The sequence below is a fragment of the Struthio camelus genome, chromosome 10 (assembly GCF_040807025.1).
Source record: "Struthio camelus isolate bStrCam1 chromosome 10, bStrCam1.hap1, whole genome shotgun sequence".
Lineage (NCBI taxonomy): Eukaryota > Metazoa > Chordata > Aves > Struthioniformes > Struthionidae > Struthio > Struthio camelus.
This window is the reverse complement of record NC_090951.1, coordinates 25,185,502-25,197,111: the sequence shown is the minus strand read 5'-3', so window position 1 is coordinate 25,197,111 and position 11,610 is coordinate 25,185,502. Positions and strand designations below refer to the sequence as shown.

General features: G+C 59.5%; 1 non-coding gene across 1 annotated transcript; it reads left to right on the top strand.

The window, feature by feature from the left end:
* The first annotated feature begins 8,731 nt into the window (after nucleotides 1-8,731).
* TRNAH-GUG (transfer RNA histidin (anticodon GUG)) lies at nucleotides 8,732-8,803 on the top strand. Its single transcript has one exon. It is a non-coding gene; the product is annotated as a tRNA-His (tRNA).
* The last annotated feature ends 2,807 nt before the right edge of the window (nucleotides 8,804-11,610 follow it).

Here is an 11,610-nt window from a genome sequence, read left to right as displayed (position 1 = left end):
GCTAAAGTGAAAGAGGAGCTTGCGCTATCCACCAGGGCGCAGCGCCCCGGGGCAAAACTGCCCTTCAGCGGCACCAGCTGCATTTGTTGCTGTTGGGCCACCCTGAGACCTCCTGCCATCCAGAGTCACTTGAGATTTGCTGCGAGGGGTAAATAGAGGCACAAAGAGGCAGTCTACTCTCCCAGGCACCGCATCTTGACCAGGGCTCCAACCACCTACTGCTGAGGACAAAGGGAACACACGCATGAACACACGCACGCATGCACACTCCCTTCTCTCTCACAAGTCAGCTGTGACATGACCTGTTCTGTCCATCTGCCCTTCTTCTTCAGTGCACTTCAGGGATCCCTGGGAGGGAGATTCCGCCTCTTGTTTTTCAGCCGGAAGCGTCAAATCAAATCTGGAAAGGAGAAGACGCCAGGCTGCAGAAAAGGCACCACGCTCCCTTTGCCGCTCGCATTCACAGTCCGTTGCCAGAGAGCTTTGAGAAGGCCTGCCAAGGCCATAGCTTTCCAAAGCAGAGTACGCAACATCCTTGAGAACTCTCATTCTGAGGAACCGGAGAGGCACAGGCCAGACCTCCGCGGCGTGTGCGCACACGAGAGGCCCCACCAGTCTGGGCCAGGGCTTCCCTATCCTAACGCGGAGAAAGTGTACTCCAGGCCTCCTTGCTGCCCCTGGAGACCATCTCGCCTCCCCTCCTCCTATTCACCAAGCAGGAGCTGAGACCTACTCCACAAACGTACTGTGGCAACACGAAGACACTGCCGGGACCCATGCGAAAAGCCACACTTCCTCTTCCTGAAACCACCAGGGGTCTCGTCCCTGGGGCCTGAAACAGAGAAAGAGGTACGTGAGAGCGTTCCGGCGACATGACTGCCTTGCTCCTAAAGGCAGCAAATCTTTCTTGTGCTCAGGGCAGATGCTGCCACCGGGACACCCTGAAACAAAGTTTCCTCTCCAAATGCTAGCCCTCAACTAGGAAAGCAGAAGATGCACAGCTCAGAGCTGAGAATGAGGGACCTCACTGCCGGGTGTTTCGCAAGGGCAAGAGTCAAGACAGTCAACGAGGACGCTCCTTCTCTGTTAGTGGAGAAGTCAGGCACAGGAGAAGGCATTCGATTAGCCAGGGTCTCTGCGGGCCGGGTTTTGCCGGTTGGCTTGCTATGAGCCCTCCTGGAAAGAGAACACCTGGCTCGGACCTGGTGTTAGCTCACAGGCTCTCCAAGGATTTAGGTGGTTGCATCCATAGCATGGAAGAGGAGCGAGAGAGACCCAGCCCTTGCTTTGCCTTTGCCCAGTGGGTAAGAACCGGGAGTGCCACACGAGAGAGCTGGGGAAGGGCATTGGGCTGGGATGAGGAGACAGGCTGGGACAGGGTGACCATCCCAAGCAGAGCGTGAATGCAGGCCTGGGGCAGAAAAGAGCCGTTCATGGCAGTGGGACGCCAGGGACACTGGGAAGGGCTGGTCAGTGCAGACGGCCCAGCACTCAACCATGGCTTTCTGCGAGGGGAAGCGCCACAGATACCTGCCTGCGTCGTAGACTCTTTCCCCAGAAACTGCCTACTTTTGAGCCCGTAAAAGCCTCGCCATTATCATTTCTAGCACAGAGAGTGGGATGCTGGGCCAGCCAGAGCCTTGGCCTAACGCGGGGCAGCTCGTCCTACGTTCGCCTCTGTCGCCCAGACCACTGTGTACGAGAGACGGACGCTAGAGAGAGTTGGCGTGGCTGGAGACCGTGGCTGCCTCGCTGGCCGGGAAGGTCCTGGCAGGCCAACAGAGATCAGTTCAGTCGTCCTTTGACAGCTGTCCAGAAGAAGTAGGCGTAGCACGGGGAAGTGCTCGACTTACCCCGAGCAGAGCTTCTAGCAGCTTTCCAGTGCCATCCACGGTGAGGAGGAAGTCATCGTAAAATCTCATGGTCACTTCCTGGTCTCGTACGGAGAGAATGCCAATGGCCTTGAAGACAAAGTCCACGGCCTGTCTTTTTGAGATGGCCCGAAAGAACGCCATCACGGTCTCCTGTATGCAGCACTGCACCGTTGTAAAAGGCATGTGGGCACACACGGATAGATCCTCGTACCTCAGAGGGACGATTCTTACGTCACCTAGACAGCAGCAAAGGAGGAACAAAGGCACCTCTGCAGCAGGGCAGCGGGCTCCAATCACAAGGTGACAACACTTTCTGGCAAGACAGCGCTGCCTCAGAGCAGGCTCTTGAATCCTCTGCTACAGCGCCTAGGAGCAGTTTATGGAGTCCCTTCCGGGAAGAGTCAGAGCAGCCTGCAAACTGAGGTGCTCAGGGGGCAGCAGTGATTTTGCCAGTGCAGGAATAAAAAAGGGAAACTAACCATTTGGTAGGACCACGTTACCGGAGGGCAGGACAAGTAGGGCAGACGGGTGCAGGTCCCATGAGAAAGTGCGCGGTGCCAGGCCATTGTGACTGTGCCCGCAGCCAGTGCCCTCTGGCTAAGCCTATGCCATGTCAGTAGACGCAAGGAAGAAGCAAAGTGCAAGGACGGCACAGCAGCCCACAGGGTTCTTCTACCCCCCACCCCGACCCCCACCCCCACCCCCACCGCCTCGTAGTCAGCAAATGTCTCCGCTTTTGGGGCCAGCGTCCTATCCCTCCCACGCACCCGGCTGAAGGCATATTACCAGGAAAGGACACCCAGGGAGCCTTTCTGAGCAGTTGCTCCTGGCTGGCCTCTGCAGCATGAACAAGCTGAAGTTGTTCTCAGGCCAGCCGGAGGCATTCAGTCATGTCTTCAGAGCAGTTTGCATGCGCCTCAAGCTCGGCGCAAGGGCAGGCAAAGGTTTTAACGTGTCTTCTTACCAGGAACATCTTCTTGAGCGCACCTGGCCTGGTATTCCTTGGCAACAACCTCCGATATACGGAACATGGGTCTCCGAACAATCGAAAGCTCACCGTTCACGGAGCACTCGTAGTGTTTAAGGACATAGAATATCCCCACTCCTAATACCTTGACACCCTGAGAGCAGCAGCGGGAGAGAAGGAACAAGCATAAGCAGCCTGGAGACGAAAAACGGACCGAGGGCTTGCCCGAGCGTGGGGATGCTGCCCTGGGCCCTGCCCACCCCTAGCATGCAAAGGGCAAGATGGGGCACTAGGGAAAGCACACACTCCAGACCTTTCTTTCCTCTTGCTCCTCGGCTCGCCCCCCAAATCTCTTTGGGAAAGCAACAGCAGAGCCAACATTCCTCCCCTACCTACAGTCGGAGGGGTTTCCAACGGCAGGGACCAACCCTGGAACAGGGGCCAGGCTTTGGTTTTTCCATGCTGGCACTGGAGAAGGGAGAAGGCCCAGAAAGTGCCCAGCACTCTCTTCTGCTTTATCGGGACTTCCGTTGTTACCGCCGGTGCCAGAGAAGCTGCTCTGTGGCACATTTGTCCAGGACAGTGTCCTGCGGGGGTGCTCTTTCTCTTTTCAGGGGAGGGAAGCAACGGCACGCCGTGGCACAGGGGTGTCAGGACAAGGCAAACCGTCAGCGTTTCAGGAGGGGAGGACCGAGCCACAAGACCCACCTTGTTCTCTGCCAAGTGCTCTAGAATGTATTCAGAGACGCTGTCCCAAATGGTAACAATCTCTGGAAAGCAAGGGAAAAATCCAAGTCAGCAAGCGCACAACCATTCAGCACCCTGCTCACCAAGGAGGTGACCGGTGCAGGTGAGACGAAACATACCGCCACCCCAATTCCGAACACGCAAGGCGCTCCACGTGGCGGGAGCTGCAGAGCTGAGCTGCGAGGACACCTCTGCCCACTTCTAAGCGAGGCTCCTGTCCTTTCAGGTGGGCATGCCTGAAAGGCATACCCGCCCGCTAGGGAAACGGGGACTAGCTTTCCACGCCAGTGAGAGGACGGTGCCGTGCCCACAGGAGTCGCCCAGGCTCAGGGCAGCCCCAGGTGTCTCCCCTGCAGGAGTCCCGGCTGCCAAACTCACCGCTGGGCCACCAAGGGACGTGCAGACTGGTCTCTCGTGGCACCCACTAGCCCTGTCCAGCCCTGCCCCACAGAGCCCAGCCTTTCCATAGCTCTTCTCCTAGCTGATATGCTCTACAGCAGTCAGGAAATACCTCCTGCAAGCCTTACCGCAGCGGCTGAGATTCCTGAGCGTTGGGAACACGTCTGGCCACAGGTTCTCCATCTTTGCGCCCCCTCACGCTCAATGAGGCCCTGTAGCAGGAGGGGGAGGAGGAAACTTCTCCTCCTCCTCCTTTGCACTTCCCCAGGCAGGCTCCAGCAGTGTTGCGTGGCCTGCCTTCGCCCTCTCGTTGCGCTGCAAAGCAGCTCCTCCAGAGAAGAGCGGTGGCGAGAGCAGCACCCGAAAGCTGGGCTTGCCCAGGCCTCGCAGGGAAGTGCAGGGAGGGGCCCCGTGGCGGGAGGGGAGCTGTGGCTGTGATGCGGCATGTCCCACTGTGACCCCCGCCCGCGTCACCAAGAGGCTGCCAGGCCTCCCGCGACACCCTCCCCCAGACCCTGCCAGGCTTTGCCCACCTCAGCCAAGGGCAGCTGCGCTGGCTGTTTTGGGGTGCTGCCCCCACCCCACGCCGTGGCGCAGCGAGAGCCATGGCGGGGGCGGGGAGGGGGAGCTCACCAGTGTGGTGGCCCCAGATGGGGACGCTGCGCTGCCATTGCTGGCCGCAGGGGCTGTGCTGAGCTCTGCCCTGAAGGAAGGAAGGAAGGGATAAAGGAAGGAAGGAATAAAGAGGAGCCTCGGCAAAGCAAGGGCTGGTGCTGGTTAGGTATACCACAGCCTCTCTGGGTTCTGGAGTCTGGAGTCTGCCTGGGCTCTGGAGTCTGGCTCCGTCTTCTTTACTCCCCCCATCACGTATTTAGACACACTGACAAGAGCCCCTCTGGGCCTTTGCGTCTCCCGCCTAAACAATCCCAGCTCTCTCAGCCTCTGCTCGTGTGACGGATGCTTCAATCCCTCAAGCCTCTCGGAGGCCTTTTGCTGGACTCGCTCCAGCACGGCCATGTCTTTCTTGTACTGGGCCCAGCGCTTGTGGTACAGGTCTCTCGCTGGCACCTGCTGGACGGCTGCTTGACCTTCCCTCATCACGACTCTAGGTGGAACTAGAGCTCCAAGCGCCCTGTGCTCAGGAATGGCTGACAGAGCTCGCTGGAGCCTGTTAGAGCTTGCGAGAGGTCACAGCCTCCTTTGGCTCAAACTGCTGCACCTGTGTGCTGCCTCGGTGAGCTGTGCTCTCAGCAACGGCTACTTCCTTTCCCCCCGGGCACTGTCCAAGAGTCCGCCAGGACCGTCTCCAAACTGTGCCAAAGGCCGTGCGAATGCAAAATCGGGTCTGGGAGCGTTAAGCGCCACCCCTTGTGCACCAACATCTCGCTGCACTGAGGAACACCTGTGCCATGGCTGAGTGTGGGGGGCAGGTGGGCTTGTTTCCAGGGCTTTTTTCAAAGTGACCGGAGTTGTCCAGGACGTAACAGAACCAAGGGCTGGCTCAGGCTGTGACTATCAGCAGGGCCTAAGCACTGGTTGTTATTGCGAGTCCCCTGTGGCGTAGCAGCAGGACGCGACACCTGGGTGCTGTCAGGGCCCTGAGGGCCTCAGTGGCCCTGACCAGCAATGCTCCACACACCCTGCCCATGGGCCCAGGAGCCCATTTCAGCTCCTCCCTGGGCCTTCTGGCCCCGTCTGCACCAGGAAGCATGGGAAGGGTCTCTCATTGGCATGTGCAGAGCAAAGCTTCACTGCAGAGTCGCCTGCTCCTGCCTCTGTGGGACTGGGTAGTGCAGGGATCTTAGGACTGAAAGACAAGGCAGCTCCTGCGGCAGGTGAGTCACGTCCCGCAGACCCAGAGACCTTTTCTCTGTCACCCAGCGCCTCCCAGGAGCCCTAAGGAAAGGGTATTCTGCAAGGGGATTTGGCAGAAGACAGGGCTGCCCTGGAGCTGGCTGCACAGGCAAGCCCAGGATGGCTGTTGTTGCAACAGAGGAAACGCCCTGTTCCTCGTGCCTGCTCAGAGCTCCTGTGCGTCTGATAGGGTCCCCTTCCTTCCACGCTGCCCCCCAGGTGAAAGGCCTCGCTTGCTGTGGCAATAGGGTTAGCCCTAAGCCTAAGCCTAACCCTAAGCCTTTCCCTGGCTGGGAATCGAACCCAGGCCGCGGCAGTGAGAGTGCCGAATCCTGACCACTAGACCACCAGGGAGGAGAGGCCCAGCCTGCCTGTGCACCCACTGGTGGGCACCAGCCCTGCCCTGCAGGGGACCAACCCCTCCAACCACAGCCCCCCACAGCCGGTCAGGAAGACAAATTGCCGTGGCAGCCCGAGCCTTCCCAGGCAACTCTGCAGGCATTCCTCCTTCTTTCTGAGAACGAGGCCCTCAACCAGAGCCTCTGGGCAGCAGGCACCCTGCAGCGGGAAGGCCCAGGGAGTGCAAGGTGGCGGTCGGCGGGGAGGCTGGTCACCGCTGGACACAGGTTTGCGCCGTGTGCTATTGGCAGCGTGGTTGAGGCAAGGGGGCCCTGGGGGCCCTTTCTGCACGGTCTAATGCCCTTTTGTGCTGCTGAGATGGCCCCGGCTCTAGTCACGACACGCTGCCAGGAGGACACAACCAGTCCAGCTTCATAGCTCCTAACAGCTTGGCAAAATCACCCTCCTGCATTAAATTCAGCTGCAGCTCTCAGAAGTGTGCCTCTGTGGGACAAAACTGCCCGTCTTTCCATGTCAAGCCAAGAGGGCTCACACATTGCTGCGCTCATAGAGCAGCTGGCTCCCTGGGAGGGGAGTCTGTCCTCTGCCAGGGTCAGTCGATGCCCACGCAGAGAGGAAACCACCGTGTGCCTCACTCAAATGCCTGCTCTGAAGCAACCCCTGCGCCAAGCTCTTCTTATTCCGGAAGTCTCTGAGAAACGGTCCGGAGGGCGCTGACAGGGTCCGATGGTGCTGGGGCTCACAGGAAGCCTAGACACCACTCAGCACCTATGGGCAGTGGACCCCAGGTGCTCAGGGCCCATCCAGGAGAGGAGCCTCCAGCTGCTGGCACCACTGCTACACCTTGCTCTGGGCAGGGGTGGCCAGAGGGAGCGGAGCAAATCCCTTGCCCTGAGTCCACCTCAGCCAGGTCAGCAGTGCTGTGTGCGTGGCTACTGTCCTGCCTCCAGCACCAGGAGCAGAGCAGGCGGGCGGGCACGGGAGAGAGCTGCACCCACCAGCTCTCTCTTGACGCACAGCGTGTGGGAAAGCGATGCTGGAAGAGACTGAGAAAAGGCCTCTCCTCAAGCCGCCTCCACCGCGTGGTGCGTGCACGTGCCCTCCAAGGACATGGCCCAAGATCAGGGGCATTGCCAGTCCCTCAGCACCGAGGTGTGTCATGGCACAGACGGGCGCATCACTGAGACAGCCCTTGGTCGGGGGGGGTCTCTGTGGCGCAATGGGCGAGCGCGCTCAGCTGTTAACCGAGAGGCTGGTGGTTCGAGCCCACCCAGGGACGGCCTCCTTTTGGCGGCACACGTGGGCTTGCCGGCAGGGACCCGCTGCCGTGGAAAGTCCCTGAGCAGAAAATCACAGCTGGGCACAAATCACAGCAGCCTGAGACAACAAAACCCGACAGCACGGGCTTCAAACCCACCTCTCCAAGAAACCGGAGCCAAAATCCAGCTCCTTGCACCACTCACCTATACCCACCAGACTGCAACACTCCTGTCCTGGTGCATGGGTTGGGCTGGGGGAAGTCTGGATTGCCTCTCGCCAGGGGACCGATGCCCCTTCCGGCTGTCCTTGCAGCACAGTGCGAAGCGTGAGCACGCTCTTGCTGCAGGTGGCAGCCAGCAGTGGGAGCGGGCTGCTTTCCGAGGGCAGGCAAGCAGGCTGCGAGGGACATAGCAAGGCCAGTGAGGCAGGGACCTCCCTGGCAGGGCACAGGCCCTCAGCACCCGAGCAAGAAGGGAGAGCTGGTTGAGTGTCAGGAACGAGGGCCAGGCACAGAGCAGTGGTTGCCAGCCAAGTCCAAAGTGCTGAGACGGGTCTGAGGCCAAGCTCTGGAGCCCGGTCAGCCAGGGAAGGGCAGGGTCAGCGAGGTGCATGGCGGCCAGGGCCGGGCATGGCTGCAACGTAGCTCAGGCGAGGAGCAGCTCCCTTCTGCTGAGCCACCTCCGCCACCCAGCGCAGCACTCCTGCAGCTGCAACCTCTCGCCAGGACCTCTCCCAGCAGCAGGAGCAGAGCAAGTGGGGAAAGGACCGTCGCTCTTTGTGGAGGTGCGCCCACAGGCTCACACTGCACCCCAGGGTGCGTGGTGGAGGGGACACTTGAGCAGAAAGAGCCAGGGCTGGGCACGGAGCAGTTCGTATCCCCTGTGATATGCACCTGCCTTCCCCCCTACACCACCCTCTGTCCAGCTGGCTACGCGGGGCCGCTCTTTGCAGAGTTGTCCTTTCCTCATCGCCAGCCCCTGGACATGCCCCGTAACTTCCTTCAGTCCAGTTCTTTGCCATCCCCAAGAACTGAGACTTCTGAAAAGGTGAATCTAGAGCGTGAGTTTGCCTCCCCTCTCCCAGGGAGGCACATGAGGGCTTGCGCTGTTCGGGTGCTGCTCTGCAAGGACACAGACTCGCATTTTCTGACTTCTCCCTGCTAGCCTGCCGTCACCTGACAGCTCTGGCTGCTCCGCAGGAGGGCAGAAGGCAGGAGGGCAGGAGGCAGGAGGGACAAATGGCCCGAGGAGGAAAGGCAATCACATGGGCAGCTGTGATCGTATAATGGTTAGTACTCTGTGTTGTGGCCGCAGCAACCTCGGTTCGAATCCGAGTCACAGCAATGGTTTTGCAAAGCCCGCCGGGTGAAAAGGAGAGTTGGAAAAGACACGGGAGGCACCTGCAAGGGTGGGCCAACGGGTTTGTTTCCAAAGATGCCATGGCCTAGGAAGCTCTTCTGTGCTCTCTGTTCCAAACATTCAGTGGGCTCGTGCCTAAAATGATTTCCTGGTTTCTAGTGATCGTGCAGTGTCTTCTGCTGGGGGGCTGCCGTGACAGCTACCCCTGCTTCTGGGAAAGCAGTCAAGCTTCTCCATTCTCCAGGCCAAGCTTGAGAACTGAGAGAGTCTGCCTGGAAAGTGCCCAGCTTTTCACCTTTCCTTTCCCTTGCCCTTGCTCTCCGTGTTGCAGTCAGGGCACTCTCAGCTCCACACACAAACTGCCCTGCAGCCCCAGCCCACCCGCAACTGCCATCCCACGCCATAGAGACCCCCCCACACAAGTAGCTCTTCCCTGGGAGAAAGAAGTCGCTTTTTTTTTTTCTTCAGGGGGAGTGTGTGACTTTTCTGAGGTTATGCCACCTTGCTGGAAGTCTTAAGTCCTGTTCCGGCCAAGCTGTAAGCTGGCTGTGGGAAAGAAACCCTCCCTGGAAAGGCAGAGCTGCCTTTCTCCCTTGCCTGCTGCAGAGTGAGAGGCGCTGTGAGGCAGCAGCTTTTGCCTGCAGCTCCACCGCAGTGCTCGCGTGTAGAGAGCCAGGAGTGCTTCCTCCTGGCCTGGCTGCAGGGGGAAAGGCTGGCTAGGAAGGCTCTGCCACAGTGAGGCTGGGCAGCTGGTGCTGGGAGAGTGTCCGCCTGGAGGGCAAATGCTGAAGAGCAAAGGAAAATGTTAGCATCTGCGCCCTGAGTGGGGTCTGGATCCTCTGCGGAAGAGAAGGGAGGAGAGCCCAGCTCTGCCTCCGGGGCCCCAAACCGAGTGCTATGCGGGCAGAGCCCAGGTCAAGCCTGGAACGGCCCCGAGCGCTTCTGGTGTTCCAAGGTGTCTGTATTGGCAGGTCCCAGGATGTCTGGCTTGAGACAGATGTCACTGCTAGGAAGCTGCACCGCCCAAGGGAAGAGGAGGCACTGCATGATCAAAAGCCCATGCTCCAGGTGAGGCTTGAACGCACACCCTCAGCATCCCTCCGCTTAGCACTGCTGTATAAGTACTGCGCGCTGGCCCATTGCGCCACTGGAGCACGCTTGGAGAGGCGGACTGGAGCCCACGAGCAACCATTGTTGCCTGCGATCACCATGGCTCTTCAGCATTAACCGGGCACCTCAAGTGCTTTCCTCTTTGTCTCGTCCAGCAAGGAGCAGCCATTGCGTGCCAGGCTTGCAACATTCACCAGGGCACGGAGTGCCAGGGCAAAGTGCCCCTCGGCAGGGTTTAGCTGGCTAGAGGCAGGAAAAGGGAGGCCACAGGCGACCCAGGGCTGGGACAGTGCGGTCGCTGCTGTGGCAGCCCTGTGAGGCCATTGAGTGCATCAGAAAGCCCCCTGTAGTGAAGACAGCCGGGGGAGGGGGCGAGGGGAGGCAGAAGAAGGACACCCGACTGCCACAGGGACCGTGAGTAAGGGCAGACCCAGAGCAGCCAAAGCCATGCTGGGCCAATGGGAGTGGAGGCTGGAGAGGGGCTAAGGCAGCCAAGAAGGACACGGAGAGCAGCAGCAGGGAACACTGGTCCCAAACCACATCTCGTGGGGGAGCCAACGGGCTTCTGGCTTTGCGCTCTGCTCCCGAGGGCATCTGGGCTCTGGCCTAACCCCTGCCTGGCTGTCAGAGTCCAGTAGTCTCTGCAGCAGCATCTTGTAGCTATTCCACACAGGGAGGGTCAAGAGGGACCTCGCGGAGCTCTCAGAGCGAGACGAGACAGAAGGGTCACCGCACCAGAAAAGCCAGCGGGCAGTCCCCCAAAGCAGCAGAACGTCGCCCTTCCAACTCCCCACTGAAAACCAGTTCTTCTCTTTTAAACTGACAAGCACTTTTCTGGAAATCAGGGTCAGCACCACTTCACGAGTTGCATGGCCAGGGAAAGCTGCCAACTAAGCGCACAGGCAGGGCAAAACAGTACTGGCTGAGTACTCAGCTTCTGGACCTCCTTGGCAATTTGTTGGTCCCTGCAGCAGCGAGGCGGTCCAAAGCCTTTGCCTCTTTACTACGCCGAATGTCTGCCAGTGAAGCAGGTGCTTAGTAAGAGGCAGCACTTGCAGGGAGAGTGCAGTGTTTGGAGCATCAGGCGTTACTGGGACAAGGAAGACGACCGAAGAAGAGGCTTCTCCCAGCAACAGACCGAAAGGACACGGCCATCACCCGCTCCTCTGGGAGGATCCACAAAGCCCCTTCCTGTGTTTGATGAAGGGCAGGGAGATGCTGTGTTCCCGGGTCAGAGGAGGCGCATGGACAGGCTTCAAGGAGCCCAGGATTTGAAAAAGGCTGACAGGGCAGTCAAGCAGCTGTGAGCTGCCTGTAGTTTACAAGAAGCTACTAGGTGCTGCTTTGAAAACCTAATTCAAGAAAGCGCTAAAAAAACCAACCGCAGCCATGCGGCAAGAGAGGAGGAAGGTCTAAATGAGGCACGTCCACCTCCAGGCAGCAGGCAGGAGGTGGGTGGTGGGGACACCGTGCGCCCACCAGGACATGAGCACAGCCCTGGGGGGGCCGCCACAAGGAGCAGCCAAGGGCCGACGGAGGCCCAGGGACAAACATGGCCCATCCCAGGTTTGCCTGGCTGGAGAGCACTGCAGCTGCAGAGAAAAGCCAGGCATCTGCACTCCCAGGTTGCCGCACCGCTCTACCCCACAGCAGCTCCTCCTCTGCCCTTAGCCTTTCCCCA